Source organism: Garra rufa, unplaced genomic scaffold, assembly GCF_049309525.1.
Source record: "Garra rufa unplaced genomic scaffold, GarRuf1.0 hap1_unplaced_002, whole genome shotgun sequence".
Lineage (NCBI taxonomy): Eukaryota > Metazoa > Chordata > Actinopteri > Cypriniformes > Cyprinidae > Garra > Garra rufa.
Genome location: NW_027394277.1, coordinates 8,834,378 through 8,862,116, shown reverse-complemented (window position 1 = coordinate 8,862,116; position 27,739 = coordinate 8,834,378). Strand labels below are relative to the sequence as shown.

The window sequence follows — 27,739 nt, the reverse complement described above, 5'->3', positions numbered from 1 at the left end:
GTACCGGTTGAGCTAGTGACAAATATTCTGAATCTGGCCTTGCATGGAACCACGCAAACACTGCAGGTACATTTAGCTTACAGCCTGGGAAGTGCCATACCAATTCACGTTAACCCAGAAGCTAAGGAAATTGGTTTCCTGTTAAATCTCCCAATAATTGACACTAAGAACATATACAGGATAAAATCAGTGTTAAACTTAGGGTTCTGGTCTCAAGATGTACACATAAAAATTGAGACACCCGCACTGATAGCTTACCAAGATGAAAATCCTGACATGTATCTGGTACCTAATCTACATCTATGCACAGTTATCAAAGACATTCACTGGCTGTGCCCCAGTAAACCTTTCGTGAGAGACCCTGTTGAAAGCCTATGTGGCATTAAAAGGTTAACTAAGGATGACGAATGCAAAGCTGTTGTGACACACAGGGAGGATGTAACTAACACGCAATTTGAGAGAGCAGGAAATAAATGGCTGGTTAACACCCCTGTGAGTGAAGCCATAGTGACACATGACCGTCATGATACCGCTACTACAATACACCTCCTTAATGAGACCATGCTAATTCAAATCCCAGTAGGAGCAATTCTCCACATTGAACATGTGGCTCTATACCATCTTGATACAGACATGCATGACATGGACTTTGAAATAGTTGATTCCTTTAAAGGACACACACTAGAAGTGGATGAGTCATTTAGGAAGCAAATCCTGTTTGAGGGACCTAAATTAGCAAAGATAAGCCTCCAGTTAGGTAGCCTACGAGCTACACCTGTAGAGTTAAAACATAAGAAGGTGCCATTCACTTGGGGATGGGATATCAGTGACAGCCTTTTGCTTATTCTAACACTATGTGGGTGGGTCACAGTGGGCCCCCTAGGGTGGATACTGTACCAGCGAATCCACAAATTGCAGGCTAATCTGGCAGGACAGAGAAGGGTGAGACCTAATGAAGCTCTGGAGCTCAAATCTGCCATGTGCAGGCCACTACCTGAGCTTTCTCCTACTATGACTAGTAACGTTGTCTAGATAAAGTAGTAGAACACTGTTTAGTCTCTATACCCACTCACTGAATAGCCCACTACAGTATTCCTTGACACTGATCACACCTTTCTTTCCTTACATGTAGATTTATTAGTAACCTGTTTGTAGTATTGAAATAGGATATCACTATTATACTCCCTTAAATTTAGTTATGTATACATACTATTGAACTATAGCATACTCTAAAATGCCAATGGTCGAAGGATAAGGTGAGGTGTGTTTGTCCCCGCTGTTCCCTTTCAGCACCCCGACCCGATCAACGACTTTGGGTCCTCGATCAGTCCGGGTAGGGGGGAGATGTAGTGAACAACGGTCGAAATGGCATTCCAAGGATCAGTTTATGGCAGGCCCCCTTCCCTATCTGCCAGGGTGGAGGGAGATGTGCCACACTGTGATTGGATCTTGGTTGAGGAACATAAACAAATGTTCAGAAACATCAGATAAGATGCCAAGACAACTACCAGACACCTCTAACAGAACAGGAAGAGAGACCTTCTGCAACCACGACCACCTAAGAGAGGACTTCTCATTGGACTACGGATTGACCCTCTCCAATCCTAAGGTTTGGGAATGACTGCCATAAAAATTCCTTCAGGATGCAACAGCAGTGGCCGAAACAAAGAAGGCCACAAAGATCCATCCAAATCCATTCATACATATGTTTTGGGACCTTAAATTGATGTAAACTGCAACAGATTCACTTCACCCTTTGATAAAGTACAGTGTATGTTGATGGCCATTGACTGTTAACCTAACAGTTCACAGAAGCAGGCGTATTAACATATTATGATATGAATAAGTGATTGTTCAACAGTTTTCTATCATGTTTGGACTCTTTTTGCTCCTCATAATGTGGGTAACAATTTGAAAGAGGTTTGGTAAAGAAATGTTGCATTGGGTAAATTGTAAAAGACACTGTCTAACTTTGTACTCTACTATATGCAAATGAGTTCCACACTAGGGCGGGTAACACCATGGCCACCTCAGACACAAGTGGCCAATCACATTCCTGGAATGGAGAGGCGCTAGATTCCAATCTCCTCCTCATCAAAAAGAGATAAAGGTAGCCTCCGAAAAGACACTCCTTGTACTGCGTCTAAGTCCCGTAAGGGAAGAGACATTAACAGCTACACCGTTCTGAGTCTGAACCCCGCAAGGTTAAGACATTAGCAGATACAAGGTCCTGAGTTTCTGGCCTGACGAGGAAAGAGACTTCAAGACAGCTAAGGATCCACTCAGCTCTTCAGTAAACCTTCTATACTGAATTCGGCTGCCCTTCAGTTGCAAAGGACCCAGCAGGGACGGACCCCGTCTGACTCTTGCCACTCCGAAAGCAGCGCAGCCCAGTCCGCAAAGGACCTCCACATTGGCAGACACTGCCTTAACCACACGGCTCCTCAACGACGCAGCCCGGCTGCAAAGGACCCTGTGGAGAGCCATCTGACCCAGCTGCCCGGTCTGGAACGTAACTATAAACTTACCAAACCTCTTTCCTAAAGACCTTGGCTTAGTTTATACCTGCAGCCTATGTTTTCTAACCTGTTTAGATAACATTTACTTGTGGTCAGCATTACAAATGATAGCTATATTGTTTGTTCCAAGATAAATACGCAGTTATTTATCATTAAACCTACCAGAGCCATTAAGTGGGTTTCCCATAGACAACATTACCATAGAAATCTCTTTTATTGCTACTTTCAGCTCAACAGCATTGCATTCTGCCATTCTGCGTTCATTCCATTTTGTTAGTTTCTACACTTTATTTGGTATCTTCTTTCACATTTAGTTGCCTATTATCTATTAGCAGTGTGTATTCATTTATTGGTTTATCACTAGTGTTGTATTTACTCTTGCATATCTATTGTTAATAAATTTCATTAATTTTATTACAATTGTGTTTTCATTGTGTTGATGATTCAAGGCTCTACTAGCTAGCTAAACCACCAAACTTTCAGATAAATCAGTTGACCAACTCCCTCCAGGGTGCAAATCTCAATTTATTGACCTATTGCCAAATTAACAGTCTTTGACTGATACACTGAACCCAGCGAGGTGGGAATTGGTCATCTGATAGACTCACAAACGCACCTTGAGTGACGTGTGACCCAAAATCACAGCGTCATTGGTGACGTGAGCCCCGTTTACTACACCAATCTTCTTTTGTCTCATTCTTTTAACCACTAGTCATCTCTCACAGTTAAATCTGACCCCATTTTAGTCTTGTAACTCGGCTGATAAGGCCGATTGTTACACTTGGATTGGAGACCGCCAGGAAATACCAGGTGCTGTAAGCTTTTGCCTTTTCTTCACTATTTATATAATATGCTGGCTTTTACGGAGGCTGATCTTTAAATAGCCCACTTTTTGGAGCAGCCATCGCTTATGGCCATACCGCGCTGAGAGCGCCCGATCTCGTCTGATCTCGGAAGCTAAGCAGCGTCGGGCCTGGTTAGTACTTGGGTGGGAGACCGCCTGGGAATACCAGGTGCTGTAAGCTTTTGCCTTTTCTTCACTATATATATAATATGCTGGCTTTTACGGAGGCTGATCTTTAAATAGCCCACTTTTTGGAGCAACCCTCGCTTACGGCCATACCGCGCTGAGAGCGCCCGATCTCGTCTGATCTCGGAAGCTAAGCCGCGTGGGGCCTGGTTAGTACTTGGATGGGAGACCGCCTGGGAATACCAGGTGCTGTAAGCTTTTGCCTTTTCTTCACTATTTATATAATATGCTGGCTTTTAGAAAGACGTGTTTTAGCGCTCTATTTATTACAATCATTTAAATGTATTATAGAGTTTTAAGTGTTTTACATGTTTTTTAGGCCATTTTATTACTCTTAACATTTTAAGTGTATGTGTCTTTCATAAATGGATGGTTGGCCTGTCATGTGACTAGACACATGACAGGAAGCAGGAAGTAGAACTGCATAAGAGAGCAGCATTACAAACAACGGACAGTCACCAAACTGTTGGATTGAGGAGTTGCTAATCTTAGAGCTCACCTTTCCATTCACCACCTGCAAACTTTGGATTAAACTTTCTGTTGATTGTACATGCACTGGTGGACACTCACGTTGGACTTATCAACACACTGGGATTCTTGGACTGTTTTAGGGTTTGGACAAATGAACTGTATTCTTTTAACAGAGTTTACCTAGTTTTATCGTGTTGTTTTAAAGTCTTTTATGTGAACCTTGTAAATACACCAAATCTATTTGAACCAATCTTCTTTTGTCTCATTCTTTTAACCACTAGTCATCTCTCACAGTTAAATCTGACCCCATTTTAGTCTTGTAACTCGGCTGATAAGGCCGATCGTTACACTTGGATTGGAGACCGCCAGGAAATGCCAGGTGCTGTAAGCTTTTGCCTTTTCTTCACTATTTATATAATATGCTGGCTTTTACGGAGGCTGATCTTTAAATAGCCCACTTTTTGGAGCAGCCATCGCTTACGGCCATACCACCTTGAGCGCTCCCTAGTGGTGACAGGAAGTGGTACAGTGAGAGAAGCAAGGAGGAAGAAGGAGTGTGTTTGTTTGAGTGGAGTAAAGGATTCAATTCTTTTCACATTGTTTGGAAAAACTGCTCCAAAGGAGTGTTTGCGTGTTGGGGGGTCATTTAATCCTCAAACAGTGTCGTGCTGTTTGGGGATAAATACCTCACACAGCAAGGAAAGAGAAATGGCTGGACAACAGGAGACGGGAAGAGGTCGAAACATGCAGGACAAGAGAGATGGAGAGCGCAGCTATGGAAAGGAACTGACGGTGCTGGTGGAGATGGAGGGGGAGGACAGAATCACAATGATGGAACTATTAAAGAGTGTGAAGGAAGAATGCGGAGGAGTGATCGGTTGCAGGTATAAATCTCCAAAAGAGTATGAGTTAACAATGGAAGATATGAAGGCAAAAGGAAAAATTCTGGATGGTTTGAAGATAAAAAACAGTCGTGTAATGGTGAAGGAAGTGGATTGCATGGAGGTGGTTGTTTCTTTCTTAGGACTGCCTATGTATATTCAGGATGAAGAAATATTGAGCAAACTAAAGGATTGGGGAGTAACAGAAGCGTCTAAAATCAAGAGGAGAATGTGGCCGGGAACCGACATTGCGGATGGGACAAGGTTTTTAAAAGTTAAGTTCAATAATGTTGTTAAATCGTTGCCCTATTCAACGAAATTTGAGACGCTCGGAGGGACAGAACACTTTAGGGTGATACATGACCGACAAGTGAAGGTTTGCCGTTTGTGTATACAACCGGGACATGTTGTGAGGGACTGCCCGAGCTTTAGGTGTTTTAGATGCGATAAACAAGGACACTATGCAAGAGAGTGCAAAGAGGTGAATTGTGAAGTGTGTGGAATGCGGCCAGGACTGTGCGTGTGTGAAACGCCGGCTATGATGGAAGAAAGGAACGGCGAGGGGATAATGGAAGATCTGTACGAGGAGCTGGAGAGTGAAGAAAAAGAAGAGGAAGAGGTAATTGTTGAAGGAGAGATGAGTCAAAGCACTTGGGGAGAGAAAGAGAGAGCGACAAACAGGGGAGATACTAAGAGTGAGAGCAGCCCAGAGGAGGCGGGCGCGGGGCAACAGATCATGAGACAGAGAAAGAAGAAAAAAAGAACAGCAGGTAAAGAGATGGATCAGAGAGGTCTGGAGTGTGAAGATGGAAACGGGAAGACGGAAAAAAATGACAATGAAGAAGGTGGTAATGCTAAAAGTCAAGGAGAACAACATCTGGAGAGAAGAGGAATGAAGAAAGACGAAGGGGGAGGAAAGGAGAAAGAAATGATAGAAAATCCTGTGAAAAACGGAGAGGAAGACATGGATATATGTGAGGGGAAAGGTACATTGAAAAAAAGAAAGAAGGAAAGACTGGAGGAGCAAAAGGCAGAAAGTAAGAGTTTGATTTAATTGGAATGAGTATAAATCCCTTAAAAACTGTGATAATCACTATGTGGGGTATTTTGCACATTGCGTGTCTGAACAGTAACGGGCTAAGAGACCTAAAAAAGTTTGAGAGGGTGAAGAGACTGTTAAAAGCTGATGTGCTATGCCTACAAGAGACGCATTGGACAGGGGATATAATGGACAATATAAAAAAGAGTTGGGAGGGGGAAATTTATGTGAGTCATGGAAATGTAAAAGCATGTGGAGTGGCGATTTTGATAAAAAGAGACAGAGTGCAAAATGTGAAACAAATTTATAAAGATGGAAATGGGAGAATGCTAGGACTTGAATTTAAGTTTTGTAATGAAATGTTTAGGCTTATAAACATTTATGCACCGAATATAGAGATTGACAGAAAAGAAGTCTTTAAGGAAATGAAGACACAATGGAAAGAGAAGTGTATAGTAGTTGGGGATTTCAACGTGTGGTGCACGAGACTGGATGCTTCCAGTAGTGCTAATTTTAAATCTGATGGGTCAAGAAAGTTCTTAACAGAGTGGATGCAGAATGAAGACATAGTAGATGTGTGGAGGGAAGAGAATCCATATAAAAGAGAATTTTCGAGAAGACAAATGGTGATGGGTAATTTGAAACAGAGTCGTATAGATTTATGTTTGGCAAAAAGAGAAATGTTAAAATATGTTAAAAATGTGAAATATAAGTTTGTCAGTTTAAGTGATCATGCTGTGATGACAGTCAAGATGGGTGTAAGTGAAGAGGCGAGGGGAGGGGGTTTGTGGTGTCTGAATGCAAATCTGTTAAATGAAGAGGCATATAAAGAAAATATTGTAAAATGTATAAATTATGAAATGCAGAATTCTCTATTTGAGGAAAATGTATGTGAATGGTGGGAGGGAATGAAAGAGAAAATTAAAAAAAGAAGTATTAGGTATTCAAAACAAAGAGATTTTATGAGAAGGAGTAAAGCAGAAGCTTTGGAAAATGCATTAAAAGGGGAAGCGGAAAAAATAGAAAATAATCCTGAGTACAGTGAAGAGTGCTTTTGGAGGTTAAAAACAGAATTAGAGGAGTATGAAAAGGAAAAAAGCAAGGGAGCTATAATAAGAAGTAGAGCTCAGTATGCTTTAGAGGGAGAAAGAAGTACAAAATTCTTCCTAAATTTAGAAAATAAAAAGCAGAGGAGAAAACACATTGTAGAGTTAGAAAATAGAAAAGGCGATAAAATAAATGATTTTGTTGGGATAATAGGAGAAGTGGAGAATTTTTATAGGGAATTATTCAAGAAAGAGGGTGTAAAACAAGAATGTGTGGATGAAGTCTTGAGTACTGTGAACGTGAAGCTAGACGAGGATGAGAAGAATATGTGCGAAAGAGATATAGGTATTGAAGAAATAAAAGATGCAATAAATCAGACAAAAAAGAATAAAAGTCCTGGCTCGGATGGTTTGACACATGAGTTCTATAAGGCCTTCATAGGGACCCTAGCACCAATACTGCTAAGGTTGTATAAAGGTATGGAGGAGAGAGGGGAAATGCCGAGATCCATGGGCTTAGGAATAATAACTATCTTATATAAAAATAAAGGAAATCCATTGAAGTTGGAAAATTATAGGCCTTTGAGTCTGCTTAATTCGGATTATAAAATTTTAACAAAAGTAATAGCCAATAGAATTAAACAGGTTGTAGGGAGTATTGTGTCGCCTAGCCAAGCATACAGTATAATGGGGAGAGACATTATGGATATCATATGTACAATAAGAGACGTTGTAGAAAACATGGGAAAGGATGGGGAAGGGGGGTTGGTTTTATCTGTGGATTTGAATAAAGCTTTTGATAGAGTGGAGCACAGTTTTATTGAGCAGACAATGGCGAGATATGGGTTTGGAGACAGAATAAGAAAATGGATCAAATTAATATATGACAATGCCCGGAGCTGTGTTAAAATTAATGGGGCATTAACTGACCCCTTTCCATTAGAAAGGTCAGTCAGACAAGGGTGCCCATTATCTGCTTTGTTATATTCAATAACAGCGGAGCCGCTGGCATCTTTGATAAAAAGTGATAAAGAAATAAGAGGTATTCAAATTCCTTATGGAGGAGTAAGTGTAATCCACCAATATGCTGATGACACAACTTTTACTGTCAAGGATGTAGAGAGTGTTAAGAGAATAAAAATGCAGATAGAAAAATATGGAAAAGCTTCAGGTGCAAAGATAAATGTTGACAAGTCAGAAATAATAAGTATAGGAGGGGTGGAGATAAAAGGGTCAGATGTTCCATTTAAAATAACGAAAGAGTATTTAAGGATATTAGGAGTGAATATTGGAGTGAATGCGAAAGAGGCTAGAGATGCCACATGGACTGGAGTTTTAAATAAAATAAAACAAGTACTTAATTTCTGGAGGCAAAGAGAATTGAGATTAAGAGGAAAGGTAGTTGTGGCTAATTCATTAATACTCACTAAATGCAATTATGTGATGGGAGCAATTGACATGCCAGACTGGGTTTTGAACGGAATAAAAGAGGCTGTGAATAATTTTGTGTGGGGAGGTAAAGGAATTAAAATATCAACAAAAACACTGATAGCAGACTATAAGGAGGGAGGTCTGAGGTTGATAGACTTAGAGGTTAAGAGGAAAGCAATAAGAGTTAAAACAATAAAAAAATATTTATGTGACAAAGTACAGTATGGGTGGAAGGGATATATGAAATTTTTTTTAAATAAAGGTGGAGGATGTGGTGAGGAAGGACTGTTTATGGCTTTTAAAAAACCTATGACTGAGAAAATGCCAATGTTTTATCAAGAAGTATTTAGTGCTTGGGCAGAGTTTTTGGTTAATGTTAATTATGAATGTGACAATATAAATCAAGTACTTGACCAGCCATTATTTCTGAATCCAAAAATTAAAAGGGGAGGGAAAATGCTTTATAATAAGTTGTTTATGAGGGCGGGAGTTAGGAAAGTGAAAGACATGGCATATGAATATGTTAAAGGTTTTTTGCCAAATAGAGCTATATATGATTGTGTAGTAGGATGGGATGATGAAATTGAGAAATCTAAAGTGGATTGTGAATGTGAAAACATTAAAACAAGCCTACCAGAAGGGTGGGTGCAAAGGATTGAGAAAGAGACTGTAAAAATAGGAGATTGGGGATTTCCAGAAATGTATGTTATAGATAAAAAGGGAAAAAAGTTTTTGTGTCAGTTAAATGTGAAAACATGTTATAAGATGATGGTGAAAAAGGAAATCAAAATGCCTGCCTCTGAGGTGGTTTGGCCAAGGGTATTCCCTGGAATAAATGTAAAGACAATTTGGAGGAATTTAAATGTGAAATACAATGGACTGGATTGTGAAAACCTGGACTTTAAATTAAGGCATAATAGAATATATACAAAGGTGGTGATTCATCAAATGAACAAAAATGTAAAACGAGAATGTGATGTATGTGGGACAGAGCCAGAAACATTAATGCACATTTTTTTTGAATGCAAAGAGTTGGAAGCATTTCATACAGAACTAAAAGTGTTGGTGAAAAAAGGAACGGGGAAAGATGTGATAGGGGATGAATGGAGAAAGCTGTTTTTGTTTGGGATAAACATGAATAAAAAGGATAGGAAAGTGAATTTATGGAACTTTGTATTAAGTAATGCAAGATATGCGATATGGGTAAGGAGGAATATGGCGTATTATGATAAGAAAAAAGTGGATGTAAGGGCAATGTTCAAGACGATTTTAAGGAAAAATGTGTATTTGATGTGGAAATGTTTGCCTAAAGAGGAATTTGAAAAGGCTTTTGTGGAAGGCAATGAGCTGGTTTGTATAGAAGAGGGAAAAGGGTTATGTATAAAATTTTGATAAATATGATTTACGATGAGACTTGCATCAAAATGTCATTGTTTTGATTTGGGTTTGTGGTTTGTATTTATGTTGTGTTTTTGAAGTGATATACACATGTCATAAGTTTGAAGATGTAAAGATGTGAAATTGAATTATTTTTGTCATGTAAATATTTATTTTGTACTTTTTGATAATAAAAAAAAAAAAAAAAAAAAAAAAAAAAAAAAAAAGAGAGCGCCCGTTCTCGTCTGATCTCGGAAGCTAAGCAGCGTCGGGCCTGGTTAGTACTTGGATGGGAGACCGCCTGGGAATACCAGGTGCTGTAAGCTTTTGCCTTTTCTTCACTATTTATATAATATGCTGGCTTTTACGGAGGCTGATCTTTAAATAGCCCACTTTTTGGAGCAATCCTCGCTTACGGCCATACCGCGCTGAGAGCGCCCGATCTCGTCTGATCTCGGAAGCTAAGCCGCGTGGGGCCTGGTTAGTACTTGGATGGGAGACCTCCTGGGAATACCAGGTGCTGTAAGCTTTTGCCTTTTCTTCACTATTTATATAATATGCTGGCTTTTACGGAGGCTGATCTTTAAATAGCCCACTTTTTGGAGCAATCCTCGCTTACGGCCATACACTATTTATATAATATGCTGGCTTTTAGAAAGACGTGTTTTAGCGCTCTATTTATTACAATCATTTAAATGTATTATAGAGTTTTAAGTGTTTTACATGTTTTTTAGGCCATTTTATTACTCTTAACATTTTAAGTGTATGTGTCTTTCATAAATGGATGGTTGGCCTGTTATGTGACTAGACACATGACAGGAAGCAGGAAGTAGAACTGCATAAGAGAGCAGCATTACAAACAACGGACAGTCACCAAACTGTTGGATTGAGGAGTTGCTAATCTTAGAGCTCACCTTTCCATTCACCACCTGCAAACTTTGGATTAAACTTTCTGTTGATTGTACATGCACTGGTGGACACTCACGTTGGACTTATCAACACACTGGGATTCTTGGACTGTTTTAGGGTATGGACAAATGAACTGTATTCTTTTAACAGAGTTTACCTAGTTTTATCGTGTTGTTTTAAAGTCTTTTATGTGAACCTTGTAAATACACCAAATCTATTTGAACCAATCTTCTTTTGTCTCATTCTTTTAACCACTAGTCATCTCTCACAGTTAAATCTGACCCCATTTTAGTCTTGTAACTCGGCTGATAAGGCCGATTGTTACACTTGGATGGGAGACCGCCAGGGAGTACCAGGTGCTGTAATCAGCCGAGTTACAAGACTAAAATGGGGTCAGATTTAACTGTGAGAGATGACTAGTGGTTAAAAGAAAGAGACATAAAAGAAGATTGGTTCAAATAGATTTCAGGTGCTGTAAGCTTTTGCCTTTTCTTCACTATTTATATAATATGCTGGTTTTTAGAAAGACGTGTTTTACCGCTCTATTTATTACAATCATTTAAATGTATTATAGAGTTTTAAGTGTTTTACATGTTTTTTAGGCCATTTTATTACTCTTAACATTTTAAGTGTATGTGTCTTTCATAAATGGATGGTTGGCCTGTCATGTGACTAGACACATGACAGGAAGCAGGAAGTAGAACTGCATAAGAGAGCAGCATTACAAACAACGGACAGTCACCAAACTGTTGGATTGAGGAGTTGCTAATCTTAGAGCTCACCTTTCCATTCACCACCTGCAAACTTTGGATTAAACTTTCTGTTGATTGTACATGCACTGGTGGACACTCACGTTGGACTTATCAACACACTGGGATTCTTGGACTGTTTTAGGGTTTGGACAAATGAACTGTATTCTTTTAACAGAGTTTACCTAGTTTTATCGTGTTGTTTTAAAGTCTTTTATGTGAACCTTGTAAATACACCAAATCTATTTGAACCAATCTTCTTTTGTCTCATTCTTTTAACCACTAGTCATCTCTCACAGTTAAATCTGACCCCATTTTAGTCTTGTAACTCGGCTGATAAGGCCGATCGTTACACTTGGATTGGAGACCGCCAGGAAATGCCAGGTGCTGTAAGCTTTTGCCTTTTCTTCACTATTTATATAATATGCTGGCTTTTACGGAGGCTGATCTTTAAATAGCCCACTTTTTGGAGCAGCCATCGCTTACGGCCATACCACCTTGAGCGCTCCCTAGTGGTGACAGGAAGTGGTACAGTGAGAGAAGCAAGGAGGAAGAAGGAGTGTGTTTGTTTGAGTGGAGTAAAGGATTCAATTCTTTTCACATTGTTTGGAAAAACTGCTCCAAAGGAGTGTTTGCGTGTTGGGGGGTCATTTAATCCTCAAACAGTGTCGTGCTGTTTGGGGATAAATACCTCACACAGCAAGGAAAGAGAAATGGCTGGACAACAGGAGACGGGAAGAGGTCGAAACATGCAGGACAAGAGAGATGGAGAGCGCAGCTATGGAAAGGAACTGACGGTGCTGGTGGAGATGGAGGGGGAGGACAGAATCACAATGATGGAACTATTAAAGAGTGTGAAGGAAGAATGCGGAGGAGTGATCGGTTGCAGGTATAAATCTCCAAAAGAGTATGAGTTAACAATGGAAGATATGAAGGCAAAAGGAAAAATTCTGGATGGTTTGAAGATAAAAAACAGTCGTGTAATGGTGAAGGAAGTGGATTGCATGGAGGTGGTTGTTTCTTTCTTAGGACTGCCTATGTATATTCAGGATGAAGAAATATTGAGCAAACTAAAGGATTGGGGAGTAACAGAAGCGTCTAAAATCAAGAGGAGAATGTGGCCGGGAACCGACATTGCGGATGGGACAAGGTTTTTAAAAGTTAAGTTCAATAATGTTGTTAAATCGTTGCCCTATTCAACGAAATTTGAGACGCTCGGAGGGACAGAACACTTTAGGGTGATACATGACCGACAAGTGAAGGTTTGCCGTTTGTGTATACAACCGGGACATGTTGTGAGGGACTGCCCGAGCTTTAGGTGTTTTAGATGCGATAAACAAGGACACTATGCAAGAGAGTGCAAAGAGGTGAATTGTGAAGTGTGTGGAATGCGGCCAGGACTGTGCGTGTGTGAAACGCCGGCTATGATGGAAGAAAGGAACGGCGAGGGGATAATGGAAGATCTGTACGAGGAGCTGGAGAGTGAAGAAAAAGAAGAGGAAGAGGTAATTGTTGAAGGAGAGATGAGTCAAAGCACTTGGGGAGAGAAAGAGAGAGCGACAAACAGGGGAGATACTAAGAGTGAGAGCAGCCCAGAGGAGGCGGGCGCGGGGCAACAGATCATGAGACAGAGAAAGAAGAAAAAAAGAACAGCAGGTAAAGAGATGGATCAGAGAGGTCTGGAGTGTGAAGATGGAAACGGGAAGACGGAAAAAAATGACAATGAAGAAGGTGGTAATGCTAAAAGTCAAGGAGAACAACATCTGGAGAGAAGAGGAATGAAGAAAGACGAAGGGGGAGGAAAGGAGAAAGAAATGATAGAAAATCCTGTGAAAAACGGAGAGGAAGACATGGATATATGTGAGGGGAAAGGTACATTGAAAAAAAGAAAGAAGGAAAGACTGGAGGAGCAAAAGGCAGAAAGTAAGAGTTTGATTTAATTGGAATGAGTATAAATCCCTTAAAAACTGTGATAATCACTATGTGGGGTATTTTGCACATTGCGTGTCTGAACAGTAACGGGCTAAGAGACCTAAAAAAGTTTGAGAGGGTGAAGAGACTGTTAAAAGCTGATGTGCTATGCCTACAAGAGACGCATTGGACAGGGGATATAATGGACAATATAAAAAAGAGTTGGGAGGGGGAAATTTATGTGAGTCATGGAAATGTAAAAGCATGTGGAGTGGCGATTTTGATAAAAAGAGACAGAGTGCAAAATGTGAAACAAATTTATAAAGATGGAAATGGGAGAATGCTAGGACTTGAATTTAAGTTTTGTAATGAAATGTTTAGGCTTATAAACATTTATGCACCGAATATAGAGATTGACAGAAAAGAAGTCTTTAAGGAAATGAAGACACAATGGAAAGAGAAGTGTATAGTAGTTGGGGATTTCAACGTGTGGTGCACGAGACTGGATGCTTCCAGTAGTGCTAATTTTAAATCTGATGGGTCAAGAAAGTTCTTAACAGAGTGGATGCAGAATGAAGACATAGTAGATGTGTGGAGGGAAGAGAATCCATATAAAAGAGAATTTTCGAGAAGACAAATGGTGATGGGTAATTTGAAACAGAGTCGTATAGATTTATGTTTGGCAAAAAGAGAAATGTTAAAATATGTTAAAAATGTGAAATATAAGTTTGTCAGTTTAAGTGATCATGCTGTGATGACAGTCAAGATGGGTGTAAGTGAAGAGGCGAGGGGAGGGGGTTTGTGGTGTCTGAATGCAAATCTGTTAAATGAAGAGGCATATAAAGAAAATATTGTAAAATGTATAAATTATGAAATGCAGAATTCTCTATTTGAGGAAAATGTATGTGAATGGTGGGAGGGAATGAAAGAGAAAATTAAAAAAAGAAGTATTAGGTATTCAAAACAAAGAGATTTTATGAGGAGGAGTAAAGCAGAAGCTTTGGAAAATGCATTAAAAGGGGAAGCGGAAAAAATAGAAAATAATCCTGAGTACAGTGAAGAGTGCTTTTGGAGGTTAAAAACAGAATTAGAGGAGTATGAAAAGGGAAAAAGCAAGGGAGCTATAATAAGAAGTAGAGCTCAGTATGCTTTAGAGGGAGAAAGAAGTACAAAATTCTTCCTAAATTTAGAAAATAAAAAGCAGAGGAGAAAACACATTGTAGAGTTAGAAAATAGAAAAGGCGATAAAATAAATGATTTTGTTGGGATAATAGGAGAAGTGGAGAATTTTTATAGGGAATTATTCAAGAAAGAGGGTGTAAAACAAGAATGTGTGGATGAAGTCTTGAGTACTGTGAACGTGAAGCTAGACGAGGATGAGAAGAATATGTGCGAAAGAGATATAGGTATTGAAGAAATAAAAGATGCAATAAATCAGACAAAAAAGAATAAAAGTCCGGGCTCGGATGGTTTGACACATGAGTTCTATAAGGCCTTCATAGGGACCCTAGCACCAATACTGCTAAGGTTGTATAAAGGTATGGAGGAGAGAGGGGAAATGCCGAGATCCATGGGCTTAGGAATAATAACTATCTTATATAAAAATAAAGGAAATCCATTGAAGTTGGAAAATTATAGGCCTTTGAGTCTGCTTAATTCGGATTATAAAATTTTAACAAAAGTAATAGCCAATAGAATTAAACAGGTTGTAGGGAGTATTGTGTCGCCTAGCCAAGCATACAGTATAATGGGGAGAGACATTATGGATATCATATGTACAATAAGAGACGTTGTAGAAAACATGGGAAAGGATGGGGAAGGGGGGTTGGTTTTATCTGTGGATTTGAATAAAGCTTTTGATAGAGTGGAGCACAGTTTTATTGAGCAGACAATGGCGAGATATGGGTTTGGAGACAGAATAAGAAAATGGATCAAATTAATATATGACAATGCCCGGAGCTGTGTTAAAATTAATGGGGCATTAACTGACCCCTTTCCATTAGAAAGGTCAGTCAGACAAGGGTGCCCATTATCTGCTTTGTTATATTCAATAACAGCGGAGCCGCTGGCATCTTTGATAAAAAGTGATAAAGAAATAAGAGGTATTCAAATTCCTTATGGAGGAGTAAGTGTAATCCACCAATATGCTGATGACACAACTTTTACTGTCAAGGATGTAGAGAGTGTTAAGAGAATAAAAATGCAGATAGAAAAATATGGAAAAGCTTCAGGTGCAAAGATAAATGTTGACAAGTCAGAAATAATAAGTATAGGAGGGGTGGAGATAAAAGGGTCAGATGTTCCATTTAAAATAACGAAAGAGTATTTAAGGATATTAGGAGTGAATATTGGAGTGAATGCGAAAGAGGCTAGAGATGCCACATGGACTGGAGTTTTAAATAAAATAAAACAAGTACTTAATTTCTGGAGGCAAAGAGAATTGAGATTAAGAGGAAAGGTAGTTGTGGCTAATTCATTAATACTCACTAAATGCAATTATGTGATGGGAGCAATTGACATGCCAGACTGGGTTTTGAACGGAATAAAAGAGGCTGTGAATAATTTTGTGTGGGGAGGTAAAGGAATTAAAATATCAACAAAAACACTGATAGCAGACTATAAGGAGGGAGGTCTGAGGTTGATAGACTTAGAGGTTAAGAGGAAAGCAATAAGAGTTAAAACAATAAAAAAATATTTATGTGACAAAGTACAGTATGGGTGGAAGGGATATATGAAATTTTTTTTAAATAAAGGTGGAGGATGTGGTGAGGAAGGACTGTTTATGGCTTTTAAAAAACCTATGACTGAGAAAATGCCAATGTTTTATCAAGAAGTATTTAGTGCTTGGGCAGAGTTTTTGGTTAATGTTAATTATGAATGTGACAATATAAATCAAGTACTTGACCAGCCATTATTTCTGAATCCAAAAATTAAAAGGGGAGGGAAAATGCTTTATAATAAGTTGTTTATGAGGGCGGGAGTTAGGAAAGTGAAAGACATGGCATATGAATATGTTAAAGGTTTTTTGCCAAATAGAGCTATATATGATTGTGTAGTAGGATGGGATGATGAAATTGAGAAATCTAAAGTGGATTGTGAATGTGAAAACATTAAAACAAGCCTACCAGAAGGGTGGGTGCAAAGGATTGAGAAAGAGACTGTAAAAATAGGAGATTGGGGATTTCCAGAAATGTATGTTATAGATAAAAAGGGAAAAAAGTTTTTGTGTCAGTTAAATGTGAAAACATGTTATAAGATGATGGTGAAAAAGGAAATCAAAATGCCTGCCTCTGAGGTGGTTTGGCCAAGGGTATTCCCTGGAATAAATGTAAAGACAATTTGGAGGAATTTAAATGTGAAATACAATGGACTGGATTGTGAAAACCTGGACTTTAAATTAAGGCATAATAGAATATATACAAAGGTGGTGATTCATCAAATGAACAAAAATGTAAAACGAGAATGTGATGTATGTGGGACAGAGCCAGAAACATTAATGCACATTTTTTTTGAATGCAAAGAGTTGGAAGCATTTCATACAGAACTAAAAGTGTTGGTGAAAAAAGGAACGGGGAAAGATGTGATAGGGGATGAATGGAGAAAGCTGTTTTTGTTTGGGATAAACATGAATAAAAAGGATAGGAAAGTGAATTTATGGAACTTTGTATTAAGTAATGCAAGATATGCGATATGGGTAAGGAGGAATATGGCGTATTATGATAAGAAAAAAGTGGATGTAAGGGCAATGTTCAAGACGATTTTAAGGAAAAATGTGTATTTGATGTGGAAATGTTTGCCTAAAGAGGAATTTGAAAAGGCTTTTGTGGAAGGCAATGAGCTGGTTTGTATAGAAGAGGGAAAAGGGTTATGTATAAAATTTTGATAAATATGATTTACGATGAGACTTGCATCAAAATGTCATTGTTTTGATTTGGGTTTGTGGTTTGTATTTATGTTGTGTTTTTGAAGTGATATACACATGTCATAAGTTTGAAGATGTAAAGATGTGAAATTGAATTATTTTTGTCATGTAAATATTTATTTTGTACTTTTTGATAATAAAAAAAAAAAAAAAAAAAAAAAAAAAAAAAAAAAGAGAGCGCCCGATCTCGTCTGATCTCGGAAGCTAAGCAGCGTCGGGCCTGGTTAGTACTTGGGTGGGAGACCGCCTGGCAATACCAGGTGCTGTAAGCTTTTGCCTTTTCTTCACTATTTATATAATATGCTGGCTTTTACGGAGGCTGATCTTTAAATAGCCCACTTTTTGGAGCAACCCTCGCTTACGGCCATACCGCGCTGAGAGCGCCCGATCTCGTCTGATCTCGGAAGCTAAGCCGCGTGGGGCCTGGTTAGTACTTGGATGGGAGACCGCCTGGGAATACCAGGTGCTGTAAGCTTTTGCCTTTTCTTCACTATTTATATAATATGCTGGCTTTTAGAAAGACGTGTTTTAGCGCTCTATTTATTACAATCATTTAAATGTATTATAGAGTTTTAAGTGTTTTACATGTTTTTTAGGCCATTTTATTACTCTTAACATTTTAAGTGTATGTGTCTTTCATAAATGGATGGTTGGCCTGTCATGTGACTAGACACATGACAGGAAGCAGGAAGTAGAACTGCATAAGAGAGCAGCATTACAAACAACGGACAGTCACCAAACTGTTGGATTGAGGAGTTGCTAATCTTAGAGCTCACCTTTCCATTCACCACCTGCAAACTTTGGATTAAACTTTCTGTTGATTGTACATGCACTGGTGGACACTCACGTTGGACTTATCAACACACTGGGATTCTTGGACTGTTTTAGGGTTTGGACAAATGAACTGTATTCTTTTAACAGAGTTTACCTAGTTTTATCGTGTTGTTTTAAAGTCTTTTATGTGAACCTTGTAAATACACCAAATCTATTTGAACCAATCGTCTTTTGTCTCATTCTTTTAACCACTAGTCATCTCTCACAGTTAAATCTGACCCCATTTTAGTCTTGTAACTCGGCTGATAAGGCCGATTGTTACACTTGGATTGGAGACCGCCAGGAAATACCAGGTGCTGTAAGCTTTTGCCTTTTCTTCACTATTTATATAATATGCTGGCTTTTACGGAGGCTGATCTTTAAATAGCCCACTTTTTGGAGCAGCCATCGCTTATGGCCATACCGCGCTGAGAGCGCCCGATCTCGTCTGATCTCGGAAGCTAAGCAGCGTCGGGCCTGGTTAGTACTTGGGTGGGAGACCGCCTGGGAATACCAGGTGCTGTAAGCTTTTGCCTTTTCTTCACTATTTATATAATATGCTGGCTTTTACGGAGGCTGATCTTTAAATAGCCCACTTTTTGGAGCAACCCTCGCTTACGGCCATACCGCGCTGAGATCGCCCGATCTCGTCTGATCTCGGAAGCTAAGCAGCGTCGGGCCTGGTTAGTACTTGGATGGGAGACCGCCTGGGAATACCAGGTGCTGTAAGCTTTTGCCTTTTCTTCACTATTTATATAATATGCTGGCTTTTACGGAGGCTGATCTTTAAATAGCCCACTTTTTGGAGCAATCCTCGCTTACGGCCATACCGCGCTGAGAGCGCCCGATCTCGTCTGATCTCGGAAGCTAAGCCGCGTGGGGCCTGGTTAGTACTTGGATGGGAGACCTCCTGGGAATACCAGGTGCTGTAAGCTTTTGCCTTTTCTTCACTATTTATATAATATGCTGGCTTTTACGGAGACTGATCTTTAAATAGCCCACTTTTTGGAGCAATCCTCGCTTACGGCCATACACTATTTATATAATATGCTGGCTTTTAGAAAGACGTGTTTTAGCGCTCTATTTATTACAATCATTTAAATGTATTATAGAGTTTTAAGTGTTTTACATGTTTTTTAGGCCATTTTATTACTCTTAACATTTTAAGTGTATGTGTCTTTCATAAATGGATGGTTGGCCTGTTATGTGACTAGACACATGACAGGAAGCAGGAAGTAGAACTGCATAAGAGAGCAGCATTACAAACAACGGACAGTCACCAAACTGTTGGATTGAGGACTTGCTAATCTTAGAGCTCACCTTTCCATTCACCACCTGCAAACTTTGGATTAAACTTTCTGTTGATTGTACATGCACTGGTGGACACTCACGTTGGACTTATCCAACCCAGTCTCATATAAAAACGTACCCTGACTACGTTGGTCCAAAGTGCAAAACGTAGAGGGGTTACAATAACGGCCCTTGAATTGTATGACTGTTACGTTTTTTTTGCCTATTCTTTTCCTATTGTTTTACGTCCAAGTCACGTGACTTTCAAGATTCCGACCGTGAGAACAAAAAACATGGCGGACATTTCTCTCATTTTTAGTGAAAAACTCAATATTTAGAATTAGTTTCTGCATAAAAATAAGTTTTGATTACATTTCTAGCGAGAAATATATATATTAGTTTCATAATATTCACTCAGTCAATGTACACAATCACTCGCTTGCTCGTTGTTGTGAAGATTTTTCAGATCTCGCCAGAATAATGTGAAACTGCAACGTTTTGGTTGCTATGGACGCTGCTATCGGTGGATGGATGGATGGATGGTCTCACTCCCAACTCGTCATATATTGACGCTTGGTCAGGAACCCTCGGCGTCACTTATTGACGAACAGGGTACCCCTTCAGCGTCACATTTAGACGTGCAGGGATTCCCTATAGAATCTGTACCGGAGCCTGAGGCGTTGAAATTTGACGTGTTCAGCGGTGACTTTAACAACGCTCCATAGCGCGAGCAACACCAGTATCCTAAGCACTTTAGGTGTTTTCTAGTTTTTATCGGAGGTTTATTGATATTGATAAGCGTACTGTGTGTAATGTGCTGTGATTTTGTTTGGTTAATCAATGATTAATCAGCGCAGTGCGATTAATAATAATAATCATTATTATTTAATTATTTTTTGTTTGTTTATTGGTTGGTTGATTGATTGATTATTTATATTGTATTTTTATTTATTTATTAATAAATCAATCAATCTGTGGAGCTGACGTCATTGTATGGCGCGATCCCAAGATCCATTGCGATTTTCCACTCGGTAAGTAGAACAGTTAATTCATATAGATGTGAACAATTTCTTACATTTTCGGTACAAAAAGTCGTTTTCAGGTCAAGAAGTTGTGTTTAGAACCTTTAGAAGTGCAAGGTAGTAGTTTCGTGATGCAGTAAATGACAGCAGACATTATAAAAATATAATTAGCTGCACCATATGTGTAGTATGCTAGTAAGTTAGCTAATTAAATTCAAGTTTGTTTATTTTTTTCCACATATAATAATGCAAGGTAATATGATAGGAGATTGCATGATTTTTATTATGTGTTTTCATATTACAGTAGCTCCCAACACTTCAGCCAATTATAAATGTTGAGATGAGGAACAGTGTTGCCAGATTGGTTTGTTTTCCAGTAATTGTTAGAAATCCACACAAAATTATATAGTAAAAACACAAATCTTAACAATGGTACACAATACAAATGTATTCATAGCTACGACAATACTGTGGCTTATCACAATTATTTAATATGTCATAATAAAGCAAATTAAGTGTTCTTCTCTAAAGAAGGCTACTTTGTTTCGACATTGTAAACTGTTTTCCATGTCTGTCATTTGGCATAACAGAGTTATCAAAATTTCACCTGTCCAAGCCCATTTTATCCCATGTAGTACAACTCAAAACCAGTCAAAAACTGCCTAATCTGCCAACACTGATGAAAAAATAACTGGTAAAATTGTTAGAAATTCTGAATTCTGATTTTTTTTCTCTTACCAGGTCCTTCACATTTACCAGCTTCTCACTTCTCCTTTATTTAACACGACCCACACACAGACACACACACAAACCAAAGGCACTTTTAAGAGCCACGTCCATTTTGTTAACCTGTAGTTGTCTCTCTGTAGCTCACTCACTCTTTCTCTCTCTCTGTCTGTTTACATCTGTAGTTGTCATAACTGTCCATCTTTGTTGTGAGTCTTTCTGTCTGTCTGTTTGTGTTTCTGCCCATCACCATGAGTGATTCAGAACTCCAAGAACAGTTTATGAAGCTGGATAACCTGGTTGATCATCATGAACTCAGCGATGAGCTCCAGAGTCTTGATGACTTGCTTGGTGAGCTGCAGAAACAGGAGGAAGCAGCACCAGTAAAGACACCTGAACCAAGGGTGCATTGGAGAAAAAGAGACATTGATGGAACCATTGTCTATGCAAGACCAAGGTCAAGCAGGAATCAGTCAAATAAAGGTCAGTATAATTGTAGATTCAATATATTAAATATCTACATTGTTTAGGCACTTATGAATGTATCAAACATGGAATATGTCAGAGAAACAATCAAACCAGAACTGCTCACTTGATTTTTGACATGAAAATAAATTGATTACATACAGTGTTTGTGTAAAGCAGTATAAACTACACTAAATTATTGGTCTTTGTTTGAAGCAGTTTGTTCTGAGTGTCTTGTCAGTGGCCAACCAGCTTGTTTCTTTTTAAATGATCTGCTTTTACAGCAAGCAGTCTTATTTGCTTTTATCATCTATATGACAACTTATAGACAGATAACTGCAAGTAATTGAACTGTCCACATGTGGGTTTGGGAAATAAATGTTTGCTAGTCCTTTTCTCTAGCTAAACGTTAAACAGTGAGCTTAGGCCATTTTATAATAAGGGAGGTAAATTTGTGCTACTAACCTTGGGACAAGTTGAAAATGTTATAAAGGTTGTTTTTTGTTGTTTTTATCTGGTACAGCTGAACCCGTTCAGAAAACTGATCGTCCCATCTATGCTCCTGACACCAACTGTGAGGTGACCTTTGCTCCAGAGACTGTTGGTGTGTACTTTTTTTTTTTTTTGTAAATTACATTTTCAAAATCCAAAGGCACTCCAAGCAGTACACTTTAATATATGTTTTGTTTTTAAATATTCCATACTATTTTAACAGAGTGTTTTCTGCAAGATCTCCAGCACTCATTGAGCGATACCTCAGATGAGGAGGCATCACCTCTTGGAACCTCAAGAGATCCTCTCCTAGCTTCCTCAAACTGGAGCATACGACAAAGTCTCTCACCCCGTCTGGTGAACACAGCTGCGGCACAAGAAAAGAAAATGTGGCAACAGACATTTGCCAACAGTGTGGGAGCAATCCAGCTGCTGTGATCACAATGAATGGTAAGGGTGTAAAGATAAGTGTTATTAAATGGTAAAAGAGTTGGGCTTGTAACCCGAAGGTCACCGGTTCGATTCCCGCACCGGCAGGAATTGAAGGTGGTGATTGTGAATGAAAAGCGCTCTTTCCACCTTCAACACCATATCTGAGGTGCCCTTGAGCATGGCACCGAACCTCAGATTGCTTCCTGGCACTGGAGCAATAGCTGCCCACTGCTCCGGTGTGTGTTCACAGTGTTTGTGTGTGTGTCTTTGTTCACTTCTGCTGTGTGTGTGCACTTGGATGGGTTAAATGCAGAGGACCAATTTTGAGTGTGGGTCACCATACTTGACAATATGTCATGACTTTCACTTTCATAAACATCTATACATGCTCTTCTCTCATAGGGGAGCACAGGTCTGTTTGTAAAATATACACACTTTTGAGTAATGTTCAAAAAGTAAATGAAATTATGTAAAAAATATTTTAAGAATCCAAACCCTGATTAATCACATAAGGTTTACATTAAAGTGGATTTGTTTTTGATTTTTCCAGGACGATATGATCTAAGCATGCCTGAGTTGAGTTGTGAGGCATGCCAAGCCACTTGGGCTGCTGGAGTGGTCGACCTAAATCGAAGCGATTACTGGCCTGCGACCCTTCACTTTTCCACAATTTATGCCACAGATGTCTTTTTTTCATTTGAAGAAATGAAGATGGCAGCACCAGGACTGTCCTGCCAAGCATTTTTAAGAATGCTGGATCAGCGAACTGTCCGCTTTGGTCGTGTGAGTATTGAATTTATTTATCCTATAGTGTTGTTAATCTCTTTGTATTGTGGGTTGAAAAGCTGTTTGATGCTAATGTATTTGTTGTACATTATTAGCCGTTGTTTTCCTTACTTCTAATAGACTGGCAAGATCTCCACAGACAGTTTTCAGAAAAGTTTTTTTTGAGTGGGAGGCTGTGTGATATGAGGTGGACAAAATCTGCAAGGAAGAGCCCTTCATCTGTCCTGCGTGCACCCCAGATATGCTGGCAGTTTCAGTAGATGGAAACCGCAAGCATTACCGTTTCAAGAATGCAGCTAGGTACTCCAAACTGTGTATAATGTCACACTGTTGAAACAATATTAATAAGAAAAAATAGCTCTTTAATGTGCACCAAGTAAAATTATATTACAATTACAACAGATTATTATTATTATTGTTTTTTTTTTTTTTTTGTTTTTTTTTAGATCTGAGGAACAGGCCATCTTTGAAGACGTCTTTATAGCTAAGGATGAAGATGTGACAAGATTTGTGGACTATATTCACAAGACATCCAAACATGTAAAATTGTAGATGATTAGACTACATACAGGACTACATTTATCTTCTACTCAAGAGTTTGTTTAGAAGAGTCTTGTTTTTCTTCAACCCTTTTCCATATTATAGGTCAGTGGAAGAGGTGTTTGTGGAGGGGTGTGGTCAGCAGCCAGAGAGACCTCCCAAAGATCTGCCAGCAAGGTAGATGAGGAGGGACTGGAGCTTGCGGTGTGTCGGCATGGAGTGCTGCTCTGTGCTTTAAATATGTACAGGGGGGGAATTTTTGCATATCCCCTGTACCTACAAGAAAAGCTGGCCAGTAGGCAAATCACTTATTTTTGTATGGATGTGACCTGCAAATATTGGCCCTACCTCCAAAGAGTTGCAAAAAGCTGCCCAGAGCTCCAGCACCTTCTTAACATGAAGCCCTTCCTTTCAGTATTCCATGCCAAAGCCCATGAATTTAAATGCGAGGTAGGTGAACTTTGCTATGTGATTATCAAAACTGTGCATCTGCAAATGAATGTAAAAACTTTCTCAGCATTATTTACATTATTTTTTTATTACTACTAATCAGGTGAAATGGAGTGGGGTGTATCAGGATGGGGCTGGTTTAACACTAGGGGAGGAGGTGGAACAGTGCAATGCTTTTCTCTCCAGGATTGCAGTGACCACAAAACACATGTCCAAAGCAGGTAAAATGACCACATACAGTACTTCACTAGTTACATCATTACATAATAAGTAGGGGGAATATAGTAACATGATATTTTCTGTGTTTGCAGGACGCACAGACATGCTGACTCTCATGGCCATGCGCTGGAATCAGCAAAAGTTCAACAATTTGGCCACCACACTGACCCGTCGATATCAGAAGGTAATGACATCAGTGGAATTTGTTTTAGATGTTCAGTAATGTATGTTATTAGTGTTTGAAGCTGTGCATTAAACATTTGGTTCTTGTTTTTGTACTATCTGTGATTATTTGTCATTGCAGACCACAAAAGCTCTACAAAGCCAGGTGCAAAACTTAGAGTCCATGAAATTCGAACTGGCAGTGACAGAGAGCCAATTGGAAAGATTGAGTCAATGATGTAAAGGAGTGGGCAGACGGTGAGGAAATGGCTAGTATTTATATATTTCTAGTAATAGATTTAGTCGTGAATAATTGTAATAGTTACTGTTATTGTAATTTCTTTTCAGCAACAACAACAACAAACACAAATGATGTTGATGCCTTGGCCAGCCGAATTGAGGTGCTGTGGCAAGTATCAAGAGGCGTTCCCAGCGTCTCTATAAAGATACAGATGGCAACAAAGGTCGTGCCAGGATCCGCCGCAAGATCAGGGAGGAGAAGGGGATTCTGACATCAGTTGTAGAGAAATACAACAGAATGGTTCCAAACACAGACACTCTGTGCTTAGAAACCATTTTGTCTGGTGAGACAGCTTGGCCATGGCAGCTGCCACACAGTGGTATGTACACAATTCGTATACATACATATTTTTACACTTACACACATTACCCACAATGCCTTAAATGTCAGTTTGTCATAATTTTTTCTCATGCATTCTAGACTCTGTTGACTTAAGGACAAAAAGAAAGGCATTCGACATCATCATGTCAGTTAGGCGACTTCAGGAGGAGCAGAAGATTCTTGTTGCAGAGATGGACCATCATTGGAAATATCTTTCAACTCGTGCTGAGACCCTCAGAGAACTGTTTGCTGAGACACTAAAAAGTATGTATTTGTAATATATAGCACAAACATAAGCATAGGGTTGCCCCCGACCAAATATTTTCCTGGAAAATTGACTCACTAAAGAGTCAGATCCAGGGCTGAGAAAGAATAAGTTATTTGAGCCATTACAACAGTCAGACTATTTTTATTTCACTGTTAGTAAGAGTCTGATTTTTTTTTACTAACGTGCATATTCCTGTAACTACATAGATGACATGCCTAGTAATGAAAACATATTTTATTGTACCATAACTGGCTGTGTAAGCCTTCATTACACTTATATGTAATTACTATCTAATAATTACAGGGACCAACCATCACCATGTTCTGTGGAGTTTGTTTGTATTTTTGTTTTTTCTGCAACTACACAGTCAATCCAGTTTAGTCCAACTATGACTTTTCTAACAGACTAACATTTTTGCGTTACTATTAGGGGGCAGCCCTAATAAACATACACAACAATGATGAATGTTTTTAAAGTTTCTAAGGGAGGCCTAATGTTATTTTGTTATAGTTTTGTTCTTTCAAGATTCGCAATGTGGCCTAAGTGAAGAGGGTTTGAAAGGTCTGCAGAGCATCATCCACAGAAAGCTACATAAAATCAGAGATATGCGGGTGCAAGCAAGAGAGTGTTACCTGCAAGTTTTGTCTGGAGCAGAGAACTTCTTAAACAAGTCGTCAGCTGATGACTATGACAATTTCTGGTGACGAACTGTAATCAACAGTGACCTCTTTTTTTTTTTTTCTTGACCGTGGCCTTGACCTTAAACCCTGATTCTAAAGAGTGTAATAAAATATGCTTTTCATCACCTTGTGCATCAACGTGTATTCTCTTTTTTTTTTTTATATACATAAAAATGTATGCATGCATGCCTCTACAACCAGTCAGTGGTGGAAATTAAGTGCATTATTGTAAGGCTGTAAGTACTGTACTGTTCTAAAGTATAGATTTGAGGTACTTGCTCTCTCAATGATTTGTTTCTTTTCATGCCACTTTTTAGTTGTACTAGGCTGCAGTTAAAAGAAAAAAAAGCTTTTACTGAACTTGACAGCACATGAAGGTACAAATAAATAATTGGTATAAATAAAACTACTCAGTAGTTCATACTTACAGTATAAGTACAGCCAAAACAAGTAGTCAATTGGCAAAAAAATTATTTGGCAACTAATTTGTTGATCATAAGTTGATCAAGTTTGTTGATCATTTTAATGTAAAAACATTACATAGTTCCATTGCATTTTTTTAATTTTTAGTTGCTTGACATGTTTAATCATGTTGAGGTTTGAACTGTTCACAGCATGTGTAATGGTATTCTTTTTTGGTAATGTGTAATTCTGACTATTTTCATAATACTTACAAACCAAATCAGTTGGGTAATGAAGAAAATAATTAGCAGACTAACTCATATTGAAAATAATCATTAGATACAGTAGATATCTACAAAATAGTTCAAAATGAGCTCCACCTTAATCAACTACAAGACTAAATAATCATGAGTTTTATGAGTAATAATGAAGTCAAGACCTTTATTTATATAGTGCTTGTAACAATACAGATTGTGTCAAAGCAACTTCACAGTATTTAAACAGGACAATAGTGTGTAAGTAACGCATTATTGTAAACAATCAATTTCCAGTTAAAGGCAGTTCATCAATGAATTCAGTGATATCATCATACAGTTCAGTTCAAATAGTATATGATATCGCTGGAAAGTAAATATGATTCACAGGGGAAAATGGAATTTTAGGTCTTTAGCCCTGGGCTGAGAAAAAAACAACTATGCCCACATATGCCTGTGTCCTAGTGTAGGGTGCTGTATAACAATTGAAACTTGTTTATGGAATAAGCAGATTATAGGGACATAGACAAGCAAGACAAAGAAAACCATTATGACAAGGAGGAATCATTATTTCCCAACATTAAATGCAAGTTCATCCAAAATCTTTTTGCTAAAGGAAAAAAGAAAAGAAAGAAAGAATGAAAGATATACATAAATAATAAACATGTTGCCTTGACATGTTACGTTAAAATATTTGTGTAAATTTTTACTGTATTTCTGTATTCTGTCTTCAGAGTCTCACAGTACCATCAAAACCTAACACAAGCATGTTGTAAATATAGAAAGGGGCAAAAATAAAAAAATGTTTAGGCATAAATGTGACAACACAGT

The 27,739-nt window shown here is 38.6% G+C and overlaps 7 non-coding genes across 7 annotated transcripts; all 7 read left to right on the top strand.

The window, feature by feature from the left end:
• The first annotated feature begins 3,425 nt into the window (after nt 1-3,425).
• LOC141308247 (5S ribosomal RNA) lies at nt 3,426-3,544 on the top strand. Its single transcript, XR_012347170.1, has one exon. It is a non-coding gene; the product is annotated as a 5S ribosomal RNA (ribosomal RNA).
• Nucleotides 3,545-3,628: 84 nt separating this feature from the next.
• On the top strand, nt 3,629-3,747 carry LOC141306625 (5S ribosomal RNA). Its single transcript, XR_012345583.1, has one exon. It is a non-coding gene; the product is annotated as a 5S ribosomal RNA (ribosomal RNA).
• A 6,457-nt stretch (nt 3,748-10,204) lies between these two features.
• Nucleotides 10,205-10,323, top strand: LOC141306492 (5S ribosomal RNA). The gene has a single exon (XR_012345450.1). It is a non-coding gene; the product is annotated as a 5S ribosomal RNA (ribosomal RNA).
• Nucleotides 10,324-17,641: 7,318 nt separating this feature from the next.
• LOC141306624 (5S ribosomal RNA) lies at nt 17,642-17,760 on the top strand. The gene has a single exon (XR_012345582.1). It is a non-coding gene; the product is annotated as a 5S ribosomal RNA (ribosomal RNA).
• A 748-nt stretch (nt 17,761-18,508) lies between these two features.
• Nucleotides 18,509-18,627, top strand: LOC141308246 (5S ribosomal RNA). Its single transcript, XR_012347169.1, has one exon. It is a non-coding gene; the product is annotated as a 5S ribosomal RNA (ribosomal RNA).
• Nucleotides 18,628-18,711: 84 nt separating this feature from the next.
• LOC141305480 (5S ribosomal RNA) lies at nt 18,712-18,830 on the top strand. The gene has a single exon (XR_012344445.1). It is a non-coding gene; the product is annotated as a 5S ribosomal RNA (ribosomal RNA).
• An 84-nt stretch (nt 18,831-18,914) lies between these two features.
• Nucleotides 18,915-19,033, top strand: LOC141306490 (5S ribosomal RNA). The gene has a single exon (XR_012345448.1). It is a non-coding gene; the product is annotated as a 5S ribosomal RNA (ribosomal RNA).
• The last annotated feature ends 8,706 nt before the right edge of the window (nt 19,034-27,739 follow it).